We start from the raw sequence: 15642 nt of genomic DNA, 5'->3' as shown, positions 1-15642 counted from the left end.
CAGTGCACTCAATATAGAGATTTTCTTCCCAAATGTTAGTGAGTACCAATCAACACATTGAGGACCTAAACAGAACAAAAGGAAAAGGAATTTATCCTTGCTTGATTTTTTTTTCCTTATTCTTTGAGGTGGGACATCTCATATTTTCTTGGTCTTCTAATGGGGGGGGTAAAACCATCGTTCCCCTTGCTCCTTAGACACTAGTATTTTGTGCTCACTTTGGCAGCGCATATATTAAAGTTGGAATGATATAGAGAAAATTAGCACAGCTATTGCATCAGGAAGGCATTAGTATTAGGTATAAAGTATCCTAATAATTTTTATAAATATTTTTATTAACTTTATTTGTTTATTGGATAGAGACATCCAGAAATTGAGAGGGAAGGGGGAGATAGAGAGCAAGAAAGACAGAGAGACACCTGCAGCCTTGCTTCACCACTTTAGAAGCTTTTCCCCTGCAGGTGGGGACCAGAGGCTTGAACCTGGGTCCTTCCACATTGTAACATGTACACTCAACCACCTGGCCCCTTATCCTACTGATTTTCCTGGCAACCCAACTTGCAGATATGTGTAAGATGGTGAGACTTCTCAGTCATTATAATTATATGATCCAATTTCTCACTATAAATAAATTATCAGTCTGTCTGGGATTATCCCTCAGTAGTAGAGCATGAGACTTGCATGAACAGTAGAGCATGAACTCCATATTCAATCTCTAGAATGACATAGAGAATATTGAGTAGTCTGCTGATCTTTCAAAAAATTTTTAAAAATCTTAAGTTTACTCTATAATGCTTAAATATGTAACATATCATGAGAAATATACCATTAGGTAATTTGATTACTGTAAAACTACAACAGAAAGAATTTTCACTACAACCATCTTGTCTGAAATTTTTTAAATTTCAGAGCTTGTGCTCCACCACACAGAGATTCATCATACACTTTCATTATATAAAGAATAAATCATATAAAAAAGAACAGAAAGGTAAGCTCAAAGTAGGATTTGACTGAATTTGGAGTAGGGCACTAAAGTAAAAATGTCTGGGTTGAGGGTGAGGGCAGATGTTAGGCTTCATGAGGGTGGAGGTGGGATGGGGTGGGATGGGGGGGATGAGATGGGACACAGTCTTTTGGTGCTGGCAATGGTGTATATGTACACTCCTATTAATTTGTAGTCATATAAATCACTATTAAATTAATATGAGAGGGGAAAAATTTATTGAATGTCTCAAATTTTTTAATGCACAGACCATAGGCTGAGTCTTTGATATCTTGACTCTCTTAGAAGCTTAGACCGGGGAGAACAGAAGAAACTAGTGGCACAACTATATACAAATAATGTCAAAGGATATAAATTATGGGGGTGTTTCCCGGAAGATGGAGGACTGAGAAGCTGCTAGTGGCTGAGCTCCGACCACATCTCCTGGAAACGGTAGGATTTTCTGCCTTTAGCAGGCCAGCCAATAAGGGGTCCTAGCAGTGACACCAAGGAGGTGACTATAACTTAATTTGGGTTAAGAATAGAGTAGGGAAAAAAGGGGAAAAATTTTTTCTTCCTTTTAATTTTCAAGCATACCTCCTTCCCAAGCCCCCCCCCCCCCCCGCCCATAATCAGTCCTTGGGGATCAGCTCCTAGCAGGATCACCCACACCAACAAACAGGGTGTTTTTTTGAATTCACTGATACAAATTTGAGAATTTCCTTTCACTGCTCTTAAATTACAGCTCTTTTTATTATCTTCTCCCTTTTCTCTCTCTTGTCTCTCTCTCTCTCTTTTTTTTAATCTTGTCATACACTTCTTCCTTCTTCTTTGCCTTTCTGAATTTGTGAATTATTTTGGGGAAGAAATCTGACTCAGAGTGGACTCTCTATGTGTGTATCTCTGCTCTAGTTCCCTTTCCCCTCTTGTTACCCCTAGAATATACAGTAGATAGTAGATTTGCATAACTGTCTATTCTTGCTATCCTTTCTTTGTTTTCTCTTTCTTCACTGGGATTTGGATACTATTTTTTCACGGACTGGAGAAATTGTTTGGCTAACTGGTAACGATTAAACTACTTCAATACTTGCTTCAGTTGCTACTGTAATTCCGGAGGTTGGTGAGTGCAATTGTCATAAAGGTATTTAGTACAGTGTTACTTGTACTCAAGACACAACAACTGAGGAAAAACAGAGCATAAAAAAAAAGAAACACATAAATGATAAAAATGGGTAGATCAAAAACAAATAAAACTGCTACTCCAATGAATGAAGACAAGAGCCCAGAAGAAACTACAAATCAGCCAGAAGTAACCATAGATAAGAAAAGTATGCAAGAAATAATAAACTTATTAATCACAGAAATGCAAACAACATTGGAGGAAAGAAATGGCAGTATGAGGGAAACAACAGTTGAGACCCCCAAGGAAAATACTGATTATCTTGAGGCAATCAGAGAACTGAAAGCTGAAATAGCTGTAATGAAGAAAGAAACTGAGGCAAGGGAAAGCAGACTAACAGAAGCGGAAAACAGAATTAGTCAGAGAGAGGATGAGTTAGAGAAAACAAAGAAAGAGGTGAAAGAGCTTAAAAAGAGATTGAGAGACACTGAAAACAACAACAGAGACATATGGGATGATCTCAAAAGAAGTAACATTCGTATAATTGGCCTGCCAGAGGAAGAAAGAGAGGAAGGGGAAGCAAACATTCTAGAGGAAATAATAGAAGAAAACTTCCCAGACCTGAATAACAGAAAGGACATCAAGATTCAAGAGGCCCAGAGAGTACCAAACAGAATCAACCCAGACCTGAAGACACCAAGACACATCATAGTCACAATGAGAAGAAGTAAGTATAAAGAAAGGATCCTAAAGGCTGCAAGAGAGAAACAAAAAGTCACATACAAGGGAAAACCCATAAGATTATCTGCAGACTTCTCCACTCAAACTCTAAAAGCCAGAAGGGAATGGCAAGATATCTATCGAGCCCTGAATGAAAAAGGGTTTCAACCAAGGATAATATATCCTGCTAGACTTTCATTCAAACTAGATGGAGGGATCAAGCCTTCTTAGATAAACAACAGTTAAAGGAGGCAACCATCACCAAGCCGGCCCTGAAAGAGGTTCTAAAAGACCTCTTATAAACAAGAACATCACTATAATACTTGCAATATATCAGAGCAAACAATTTTTTTTAGAACAATGGCACTACAATACATTAAATCCATAATATCAATAAATGTCAATGGCTTAAAGTCACCCATCAAAAGGCACAGGGTGGGGGGATGGATCAGAAAACATAATCCAACCATATGCTGCTTGCAAGAATCCCATCTGTCACAACAAGATAAACACAGACTTAAAGTGAAAGGATGGAAAACTATCATACAGGCTAACGGACCACAAAAAAGGGCAGGAACAGCCATTCTCAACTCAGAACGATAGATTTTAAGTTAAATAAAGTAATAAAAGATAGGCAAGGACATTACATAATGATTAGAGGATCAATCAGCCAAGAAGACTTAATAATTACTAACATCTATGCACCCAATGAGGGACCATCTAAATACATAAAGCATCTACTGAAAGAATTTCAAAAATACATCAATAGTAATACAATAATAGTGGGAGACTTCAATACCCCACTCTCACATTTAGACAGATCAACAAAGCAGAGAACCAATAAAGATGCAAGAGAATTGAATGAAGAGATCAACAGACTAGACCTCTTGGACATTTTCAGACTCCTCCACCCCAAAAAACTGGAATACACCTTCTTTTCAAATCCACATAACACATACTCAAGGATAGACCACATGTTAGGCCACAAAGACAGCATCAATAAATTCAAGAGCATTGAATTCATCCCAAGTATCTTCTCAGACCACAGTGGAGTAAAACTAACATTTAACAACAAGCAGAAAATTATTAAAAGACACAGAATTTGGAAACTAAACAACATGCTCCTTAAGAACCACTGGGTCAGAGTCTCACTCAAGCAGGAAATTCAAATGTTCCTGGAAACTAATGAAAATGAAGACACAACCTATCAAAATATTTGGGACACAGCTAATGCAGTACTGAGAGGGAAACTTATAGCCATACAATCACATATTAAACACTAAGAAGAAGCTCAAATGAACAACCTTACTGCACACCTCAAGGACTTAGAGGAAGAGGAACAAAGGAACCCTAAAGCAACCAGAGGGACAGAAATCACTAAAGTTAGAGCAGAAATAAACAACATCGAAAATAAAAGAACCATACAAAAGATCAATGAAGCCAAATGTTGGTTCTTCGAAAGATTAAACAAAATTGACAAACCCCTAGCCAGACTCACCAAACAAAAAAGAGAGAAGACTCAAATTAATAGAATTGTAAACTATGGAGGAGATATCACAAGTGACACTGGAGATATCCAGAGAATCCTGCAAAACTTCTATAAAGAACTATATACCACAAAGCTAGAGAATCTGGAAGAAATGGAACAATTCCTAGAAGCATATGCCCTTACAAAACTGAACCAAGAAGAACTACAAAATCTAAATGCACCAATCACAGACAAAGAAATTGAAACTGTTATTAAGAACCTCCCCAACAACTAAAGTCCTGGACCAGATGGCTTCACAAATGAATTCTACAAAACTTTCAGGAAATAGTTAATACCCATACATCTTAAGCTATTCCATAAGATTGAAGAAACAGGAATACTCCCTTCCACCTTCTATGAAGCCAACATCACCCTGATACCAAAAACTGATAGGGACAGAACAAAAAAGGAAAACTACAGACCAATATCTCTGATGAACATAGATGCCAAAATATTAAACAAGATCTTGGCCAACCGGATACAACAACATATCAAAAAGATCGTTCATCACGACCAAGTGGGATTCATCCCAGGAATGCAAGGCTGGTTCAACATCCGTAAGTCAATCAATGTCATTCACCACATCAATAAAAACAAAGCCAAAAACCACATGATTATATCAATAGATGCAGAGAAAGCCTTTGACAAAATCCAACACCCGGTCATGCTCAAAACTCTACAAAAAATGGGAATAGGTGGGAAATTCCTCAAGATAGTGGAGTCTATATATAGCAAACCTACAGCCAAAATCATACTCAATGGACAAAAGCTGAAAGCATTCCCCCTGAGATCGGGGACTAGACAGGGCTGTCCACTGTCACCATTACTCTTCAAAATAGTATTGGAAGTTCTTGCCATAGCAATCAGGCAAGAGAAAGAAATCAAAGGAATACAGATTGGAAGCAAAGAAGTCAAGCTCTCACTATTTGCAGATGATATGATAGTATACATAGAAAGACCTAAAGAATCCAGCAGAAAATTACTGGAAGTCCTTAGACAATATAGCAAGGTATCAGGCTACAAAATCAATGTACAAAAATCAGTGACATTTCTTTATGCAAACACTAAATCTGAAGAAGAAGACATCCAGAAATCACTCCCATTTACTGTTTCAGAAAAATCAATCAAATACCTAGGAATAAAGTTGACCAAAGAAGTGAAAGACTTGTATGCTGAAAACTATGAGTCGCTACTCAAGGAAATAGAAACTGATACCAAGAAATGGAAAGACATCCCATGCTCATGGATTGGAAGAATAAATATCATCAAAATGAATATTCTCCCCAGAGCCATATACAAATTTAATGCAATACCTATCAAAGTTCCACCAAGCTTCTTTAAGAGAATAGAACAAACACTACAATCACTTATCTGGAACCTGAAAACACCTAGAATTGCCAAAACCATCTTGAGGAAAAGAAACAGAAATGGAGGCATCACACTCCAAGACCTTAAACTATATTATAAAGCCATTATCATGAAAACAGCATACTGGAACAAAAATAGGCACACAAACCAGTGGAACAGAATTGAAAGCCCAGAAATAAATGCCCACATTATGGACATCTAGTCTTTGATAAACGGGTCCAAAGTATTAAATGGAAAAAGGAGGCTCTCTTCAATAAATGGTGCTTTGAAAACTGTGTTGTAACATGCAGAAGAATGAAATTGAACCACTTTATCTCACCAGAAACAAAAATCAACTCCAAATGGATCAAAGACCTAGATGTCAGACCAGAAACAATCAAATACTTAGAGGAAAACATTGGTAAAACACTTTCCCACCTACACCTCAAGGACATCTTTGATGAAACAAACCCAATTGCAAGGAAGACTAAAGCAAAAACAAACCAATGGGACTACATCAAATTGAAAAGCTTCTGCACATCCAAAGAAACTATTAAACAAACAGAGAGACCCCTCACAGAATGGGAGAAGATCTTCACATGCCAGACATCAGACAAGAAACTAATCACCAAAATATACAAAGAGCTCAGCAAACTTAGCACCAAAAAAGCAAATGACCCCATCCAAAAATGGGCAGAGGATATGAACAAAACATTCACTTCAGAGGAGATCCAAAAGGCTAACAAACATATGAAAAACTGCTCTAGGTCATTGATTGTCAGAGAAATGCAAATTAAGACAACGCTAAGATACCACCTCACTCCTGTAAGAATGGCATACATCAAAAAGGACAGCAGCAACAAATGCTGGAGAGGATGTGGGGACAGAGGAACCCTTTTTTTTTTTAATTTTTAAATTTTTTATTTAAGAAAGGATTAGTGAACAAAGGCATAAGGTAGGAGGGGTACAACTCCACACAATTCCCACCACCCAATCCCCATAACCCACCCTCTCCCATGATAGCCTTCCCATTCTCTAGCCCTCTGGGAGCATGGACCCAGGGTCGTTGAGGGTTGCAGAAGGTAGAGGGTCTGGCTTCTGTAATTGCTTCCCCGCTGAACATGGGCGTTGACTGGTCGGTCCATACTCCCAGTCTGTCTCTCTCTCAGAGGAACCCTTTTACATTGCTGGTGGGAATGTAAATTGGTACAGCCTCTGTGGAGAGCAGTCTGGAAAACTCTCACAAGGCTAGACATGGACCTTCCATTGGATCCAGTAATTCCTCTCCTGGGTTATACCCCAAGGACTCCATAACACCCAACCAAAAAGAGGTGTGTACTCCTATGTTCATAGCAGCACAATTCATAATAACTAAAACCTGGAAGCAACCCAGGTGCCCAACAACAGATGAGTGGCTGAGAAAGCTGTGGTATATATACACAATGGAATACTATGCAGCTATCAAGAACAATGAACCCACCTTCTCTGACCCCTCTTGGACAGAGCTAGAAGGAATTATGTTAAGTGAGCTAAGTCAGAAAGATAAAGATGAGTATGGGATGATCCCACTCATCAACAGAATTTGACTAAGAAGATCTGAAAGGGAAACTAAAAGCAGGACCTGACCAAATTGTAAGTAGGGGACCAAAGTAATAATCCTGTGGTGAGGGGTAGACATGCAGCTTCCTGGGACAGTGGGGGGTGGGAGTGGGTGGGAGGGATGGGTCACAGTCTTTTGGTGGTGGGAATGGTGTTTATGTATACTCCTAGCAAAATGTAGACATATAAATCACTAGTTAATTAATATGAGAGGGGGAAAATCAATTGTATGTCTCAAAGTTTTTCAAAACACAAACTGAATCTTTTTAATACATAGGCTGTGTATTTGATATGCGGACTCTCTCAAAAGCCTAGACCATGTAGATTAGAAGCATCCAATAGCACAGCTATATACAAGATACTGGATACTGTACAGCAAACCATAACAAAAGAACTTTTCAAAGTTATCCCAATTACCAAATAATGTGATGATAACATTAACTATCGATTGTCTTTTTGAACCCTAAGACAGTAGGAACTTCACATCTCCACTATAGAGCCCCTACTTCCCCCAGTCCTGGAACCATTGGATAGGGCCCACTTTCCCGTATGCCTCTCCCAATCCATACCAAATAATATTGCATCTGCCGATCACAACCTAACCAACGCAACGATTGCCACCTCAACATGCTTCACCTCAGACTGTGTCCAGAGACATGTGTGGAATGACAACTCTTCAGTTTCATTACTTGAGTGAGACCTTTCCTTTTATAGTACACTCTAATTTCATCTCAGGTAGTTCACTTTCTAACAAAGTCCCAAAACCTAGATATGCACCAGTTTCTGTGAGAGAGAGCTTATGTTCACATGTATCCATAAACTACCTGAAAGCAGAAGTACACTAGAGTTTGCAGTGAGTACCCCCCTGACACTTCCTCTCCACTATTCCAAGCTTTGGGTCCATGATTGCTGAACAATTTGTTTGGCTTCGTATGTTAACTCTCTTTTCAATCACCAGGTTCCAGATGTCATCAGGATACCGGCCAGGCTTCCCTAGACTGAAGACCCCACCAATGTGTCCTGGAGCTCCGGTTCCCCAGAGACCCACCCTACTAGGGAAAGAGAGAGGCAGACTGGGAGTATGGACCGACCAGTCAATGCCCATGTTCAGCGGGGAAGTAATTACAGAAGCCAGACCTTCTACCTTCTGCAACCCACAATGACCTTGGGTCCATGCTCCCAGAGGGATAGAGAATGGGAAAGCTATCAGGGGAGGGGGTGGGTTATGGAGATTGGGTGGAGGGAATTGTGTGGAGTTGTACCTCTCTTACCCTATGGTTTTGTTAATTAATCCTTTCTTAAATAAAAAAAAAGATATAAATTATGGAGATATTGTGTGTGTGATACAGCAAATCCTAACAAAGGAATTTTTCAAAAGTTAACCCAATTGCCAAATAATGTGATTATAGCAGTAACTATAATCACATTATTTAGGAAGGCGATAGCCTTCTTAAACCCAAAGACAGCAGGAACCTCTGGCTTCCTCTATAGAGCCTATATTTCCTCCAGTCCTGGAATATCTAGGGTGGGCCTCACTTTCCTGCATGCTTCTCTCAATTCATACCAAATGATATTGCATCTGCTGATCCTGATCCCAACCTGATCAGTGCAATGGGTACCACCTCAACATGCTTCACTTCCAACTTTATCAAGAGACTACAGGGATGGAAATTCAACCCTACACTCTAATTACTCTGGCGAGACCTTTCCTTTCAGAGGACTCTCTAATTCCATTTCAGGTGTTTAACTTCCTAACAAAGTCCCAAAACCTAGATATAGACCAGGTCCCATGATATAGAGCATATATTCACATCTATACATAAATTAGGGCAAAATATATACCTGAAAGCCAAAGTACACAATAGTCTACTGTGAGTCAGTATAAAGGTCATAATGAAATAATGTCTACTTACCCTCCTCACCTACTTCCTATTACACTTCCCTCTCTCACTCCAAAGTTAACCTAATTAGAGTAAGGACTACAAATGCTAAATAAGGGCAAGAGACAGGCAAACTTTAACAATGATTCTTTAGTCACTATCAGGCCACCCCATCAGCTGGGGCCCTATTCAGGGAGTCCTGAGATCCCCAAACAGACATAATGACCCTAGACCTTGAATAAACCCCTTTCCCCAATGTTACAAGTCATCTCGATTGGGAACAACACAATAAACCCCTTTGTGGGCCCCCATAGGACCCTTCCCTCAACTTGGATCAACAATGGTAGAGAATGTTCCATCCTCCAAAGGGAGGATAGACATCATACTCTACTAGACCTGAGGAAGATGGGTCCTGAAATTGGGTCAGCTTAGAACATTCCTACTCATGACCTCAGAATGTAAGCTCAGATCTATAGGGATGTAGAGGTCACATAGACTCCTAAGCTGAATATGGGCTCCAGATCAGTTCAAATCAATGGGGTCTACAGTCAACAATATGTATACCCCCTTTCCTATGTTTGGGAGCTACACTCTTCCCTGATCCAGCTTTCTGGTCCTTTTCCGGCTATGATATCATCACCCCAGACAATAACTTGGATCCACCTTCATATCAGATTTCAGGCTCAGGGAAAAGTAAAAAAAAAAAAAAAAAGACTAGCATAGTCATGGGGCCATTGGAATATAACTAAAATAGGCCTAGTAGCTATCTAAAAAAACGGAGGCATCCACAACTCTTCATTTGCACTCTTCCAGCCTTTAGGGTAATGATTAGTCAACCACTTGTTTTGCTTTATAATAAAAGCAAAACCAAAAACCATATGATTGTCTCAATAGATTCAGAGAAAGCCTTTGACAAAATCCAACACCCATTCATGCTCAAAACACTACAAAAAATGGAAATAGACGAGAAATTTCTTAAGAAAGTTAAGTCCATATATAGCAAACCTATAGCCAACATCATACTCGATGGACAGAAGCTGAAAGCATTCCCCCTCAGATCAGAGACTAGACAGGAAGGTCCACTATCACCATTACTGTTCAACATAGTATTGAAAGTTCTTGCCATAGCAATCAAGCAAGAAAATGAAATCAAAGGAATACAGATTGGAAGGGAAGAAGTCAAGCTCTCACTATTTGCAGATGATATGATAGTATGCATAGAAAATCCTAAAGAACCTAGCAGAAAACTACTGGAAGTTATTAGGCAACATAGCAATGTATCAGGCTAAAAAAAATCAATGTACAAAAATGAGTGGCATTTCTTTATGCAAACACTAAATCTGAAGAAGACATCCAGAAATCACTCCCATTCACTGTTTCAGCAAATCAATCAAATAAAGCCAACCAAAGAAATGAAAGACTTGCATACTAAAAACTATGAGTCACTATACAGGGAAATAGAAACTGATACCAAGAAATGGAAAGATATCCCATGCTCATGGATTGGAAGAATAAATATCATCAAAATGAATATTCTCCCCAGAACCATATACAAATTTAATGCAATACCCATCAAATTTCCACCAAGCTTTTTTAAGAAAATAAACAAAAACTACAATCATTTTTCTGGAACCAAAAAACACCTAGAATTGCCAAAACCATCTTGAGGAAAAGAAACAGAAATGGAGGTATTACAATTCCAGATCTCAAAAAATGTAATAAGGCCTTCATCATCAAAACAGCCTAGTGCTGGAACAAAAATAGGCACACAGACCAGTGGAACAGAATTGAAAGTCCAGAACTAAACCCCGACACCTATGGGCATCTAATCTTTGATAAGGGGGCCAAAGTATTAAATGGAAGAAGAAGGCTCTTTTCAATAAATGATGCTGGGAAAACTGGGTTGAAACATCCAGAAGAATGAAACCGAACCACCTTATCTCACCAGAAACAAAAATCAACTCCAAAATGGATCAAAGACCTGGATGTTAGACCAAAAACTATTAAATACTTAGAGGAAAACATTGGTGGAACACTTTCCCACCTAAACCTCAAGGACATCTTTGATAAAACAAACCCAACTGCAAAGAAGACTAAAGCAGAAACAAACGAATGGGCTACATTAAATTGAAAAGTTTCTGCATAGCCAAAGAAACTATCACACACAAAAAGAGACCCCTCACAGAATGGAAGAAGATCTTCACATGCCATACATCAGACAAGAAACTAATCACCAAAATACACAAAGAGCTCAGCAAACTTAGCACCAAAAAAGCAAATGACCCCATCCAAAAATGGGCAGAGGATATGAACAAAACATTCACTTCAGAGGAGATCCAAAAGGCTAACAAACATATGAAAAACTGCTCTAGGTCACTGATTGTCAGAGAAATGCAAATTAAGACAGCATTGAGATACTACCTTACTCCTGTGAGAGTGGCATACATCAAAAAGGACAGCAGCAACAAATGCTGGAGAGGCTGTGGAGACAGAGGAACCCTACTGAACTGCTTGTGGAAATGTAAATTGTTCCAACCTCTGTGGAGAGCAGTCTGGAGAACTCACACAAGGCTAGACATGGACCTTCCATATGACCTGGTCATTTCTCTCCTGGGGATATACCCCGAGGATTCCATAATGCCCAACCAAAAAATATGTGTACACCTATGTTCATAGCTGCACAATTCATAATAGCTAAAACCTAGAAGCAACCCAGGTGCCCAACAACAGATAAGTGGCTGAGAAAGCTGTGGTATATATACACAATGAAATACTACACAGCTATTAACAACAATCAACTCACCTTTTCTGACCCATCTTGGAATGAGCTAGAAGGAAATATGTTAAGTGAGCTAAGTCAGAAAAATAAAGATGAGTATGGGATGATCCCACTCATCAACAGAAGTTGAGAACGAAGAACAGAAAGGGAAACTAAAAGCAGGATTTGACTAAACCTGGAGTAGGGCACCAAAGTAAAAACCCTGGGGTGAGGGTAAGGGTGGACATTCTGCTTCCCAGGGTGGTTGGTGGGTGGAATGGGACACAGTCTTTAGGTGGCGGGAATGTTGTTTATGCACACATCTATTAATTTGTAGTCATATAAATCACTATTTAATTAATATGAGAGGGGAAAATTGATAGTATGTCTCAAACTTTTTAAAGCACAGACTGAATCTTTTTAATACATAGGCTGAGTCTTTGATATGTTGACTCTCTCAAAAGCCTAGACCAGGGAGAACAGAAGCAACCAGTGGCACAGCTATATACAAGATGTTGGGTATTATACAGCAAATACTAACAAAGGGACTTTTCAAAGTTAACCCAATTACCAAATAATGTGATGATAAGAATACGAATCTATTGTCTTTTTGAACCCTAAGACAGCATGTACCTCACATTGCCACTATAGAACCTATATTTCCCCCAGTCCTGGAACCTAAGGGTGGGCCCCACTTTCCTGCATGCTTCTCTCAATTCATACCAAATAATATTTCATCCGCCAATCCCAACCTAATCAATGCAAGGAGTGCCACCTCAGCATGCTTCACTTCAGACTGTGTCCAGAGACTTCAGGTATGGAATGACAACCCTTCAGCTTCATTACTTAGGTAAGACATTTCCTTTCATAGCATTCTCTAATTCCATTCCAGGCAGTTCACTTCTTTTTTTTTTTTCAATTGTTTTTTTTTTAAATTTATTTATTTATTCCTTTTGTTGCCCTTGTTGTTTTGTTGTTGTAGTTATTATTGATGTCATTGTTGTTGGATAGGACAGAGAAATGGAGAGAGGAGGGGAAGACAGAGAGGGGGAGAGAAAGACAGACACCTGCAGACCTGCTTCACCACCTGTGAAGTGACTCCCCTGCAGGTGGGGAGCCAGGGGCTCGAACCGGGATCCTTCTGCTGGTCCTTGTGCTTAGCGCCACCTACGCTTAACCCGCTGCGCTACCGCCCGACTCCCGGCAGTTCACTTCTTAACAAAGTCCTAAAACCTAGATATAGACTAAATCCCATGAGATAGAGCATATGTTCACACGGATCCATAAACTAGGGCAAAATATATACCTTAAAGCAAAAGTACACAATAGTCTGCAGTGAGTACCCCCTCCAACACTTCATCTGCACTATTCCAGCTTTTAGGTTCTTAATTGTTCAACAATTTCTTTGGCTTTGTATGTTAACTCACTTTTCAGCCACCAGATGCCAGCATGATGCCGATCATACTTCCCTGGACAGGTGAACCCACCAATGTGTTCTGGAGCTCCGCTTCCCCAGAGACCCACTCTACTAGGGAAAGAGAGAGGCAGACTGGGAGTATGGATCAACCAGTCAACGTCCATGTTCAGTGGGGAAGCAATTACAGAAGCCAAACCTTCCACCTTCTGCAACCCACAATGACCTTGGTTTCATACTCCCAGAGGGATAAAGAATGGGAAAACTATCAGGGGAGGGGATGGGATATGGAGATCTGGTGGTGGGAATTGTGTGGAGTTGTACCCCTCCTATCCTACGATTTTGTTAATGTTTCCTTTTTTAAATTACTTAATTAAAAAAGAAAATAATGTAAGAAATACTTTCAAATATTAGAATTTAGTAATATAGAATATATCTAAAATGTCAAAACTTTAAATTCATTTAAATATTTCCTTTTTTCTATAAATTTTTTCAAATAATATTTTCATATATATATATATATATGCAACAAATATACACACGTATATAAACACATATATTAGATCACTCCTTATTTGTAAAAAAAAAAAGCCTCCACAAAATTCAGATCATTGTTTTGTCCCATAATACTTTGTCTTTAATCTAGAGGTGAGTGAGACATAGCTCACCTGCTGGTTCACATAGTTTGCCAAGAACCCAAGACTGAGCCTCAAAAATCACATGGGAGCACCAAGCATAGCACCCATCGAAAGCTCCATGAATAACGGATCAAACAGTGCTGTGGTATTTCCTTTCTCTGCCTCTCTCTTCCTCTCTGTCATTTTCTGGAACTGAAAGAAGAACATGAAGAAGGAAGAGAAGGAGGAGGAGGAGGAAACCTGCCAGGAACAAGGGAATTATTTGTGTAGACATGAGGCCATACTCAATATTTACACAGTTGATCTTATAAACAGGTGTGCGAATATATCTCCAAGAACAAACCATCTTTCAGATTTCACCATGGCTTATAGTGACATTCTTACTTCATAACCTCTGGGTTCAAGTTTTTGTACATGAAATCTTGTATTCCTGAGCCAACCTCATTCATTTAGAAAGAGGTGGAGGAGGAGGTTGAATAGACAACAACAACCAAAACCTAAACAAGAAAAAATCTAACAGGATTACAAAGGGTATTGAAAATTTAAGTCCCTATGGTAGAACTGATGGCTTGGTTGCTGGTTACATGTACTGATACTTATCCTGGGAAAGTGTGAAAATGAACTCTTGTGACAAAAATTAAATCTGTAAATTAACATCTCTTCAATAATTAACATTAGAGTACGGAAAAATGAATAAAGATGAAAAGAAGAAAACTATCCAGTTCTTCCCCACATAATCTTACCTAATTTGTTAATTTTATTTCACATAAGTGACTCTTCACCATCTTATTATTCATGTCCAGATTCCTGCAGTAATTTTTAATTTAATATTAATGTAATTGTATTTTTACCCAAGTACTGCTCAGACCTGGCTTATGGCAGTGCTGGGGATTGAATTTGTGGCCTTTGGAGCCTCAAGCATGAAAGTTTGTTTTTATTTTTATTTTTCCATAGAAGAGATCCAAAAGGTCAACAAACATGAAAAAATGCTCCAACTCACCGATGGTCAGAGAAAGCAAATAAAGACAATGAGATACAACTTCACTTCTCTATTTAACCATTTTGGGTCTACCTCTCCAATCATTCTTCATTTATTAAAATGTATTTATACATTTACTGAGAAAAGGAGAGGAAGAAGAGGAGAGGATCAGAGCACTGTCCAACTCTGGTGTTAAGTGATGTTAGGGATTAAACCATTGACCTGCGAGCTCTCAGACATGCAAGCTGGTGCTCTAATAGACTGAAATATCTGTGTGGTCCTCTATCTTGTCAATTTAAACATATGTATTCTATATATTTAATAGGAGAGACTCTGTCACATGAGAAAGATAAGAGCCAAAACATCGCTTTAGTATATGATATACCAGAGGTCAAAGCAGATTACACGGTACGAAAGTCATGGTATGCAAGTCATGTAATGTGCCAGCGTGCCAGCTTCCCCTCATCTACTAATCTTGCTAGATTTTTGTTTGTCTTTTCTTTCTTTCTTTCTTTCTTTCTTTCTTTCTTTCTTTCTTTCTTTCTTTCTTTCTTTCTTTCTTCCTTCCTTCCTTTTTCTTTCTTTCTTTCTTTCTTCTTTTTTTCTTTTTTTTTTTTTAAACACCATGCTTATCTCTGGGGTTTGGTCTCTTTACAATTTCACTGCTTTTTCTGGCC

General features: G+C 38.9%; 1 non-coding gene across 1 annotated transcript; it reads left to right on the top strand.

The window, feature by feature from the left end:
* Nucleotides 1–210: 210 nt before the first annotated feature.
* On the top strand, nucleotides 211–322 carry LOC132540578 (U6 spliceosomal RNA). The gene has a single exon (XR_009551776.1). It is a non-coding gene; the product is annotated as a U6 spliceosomal RNA (small nuclear RNA).
* Nucleotides 323–15642: the final 15320 nt, after the last annotated feature.

The sequence above is a fragment of the Erinaceus europaeus genome, chromosome 9, assembly GCF_950295315.1.
Source record: "Erinaceus europaeus chromosome 9, mEriEur2.1, whole genome shotgun sequence".
NCBI lineage: Eukaryota > Metazoa > Chordata > Mammalia > Eulipotyphla > Erinaceidae > Erinaceus > Erinaceus europaeus.
The sequence above is the reverse complement of the archived record's forward strand: the minus strand, read 5'-3'. Positions and strand labels throughout refer to the sequence as shown.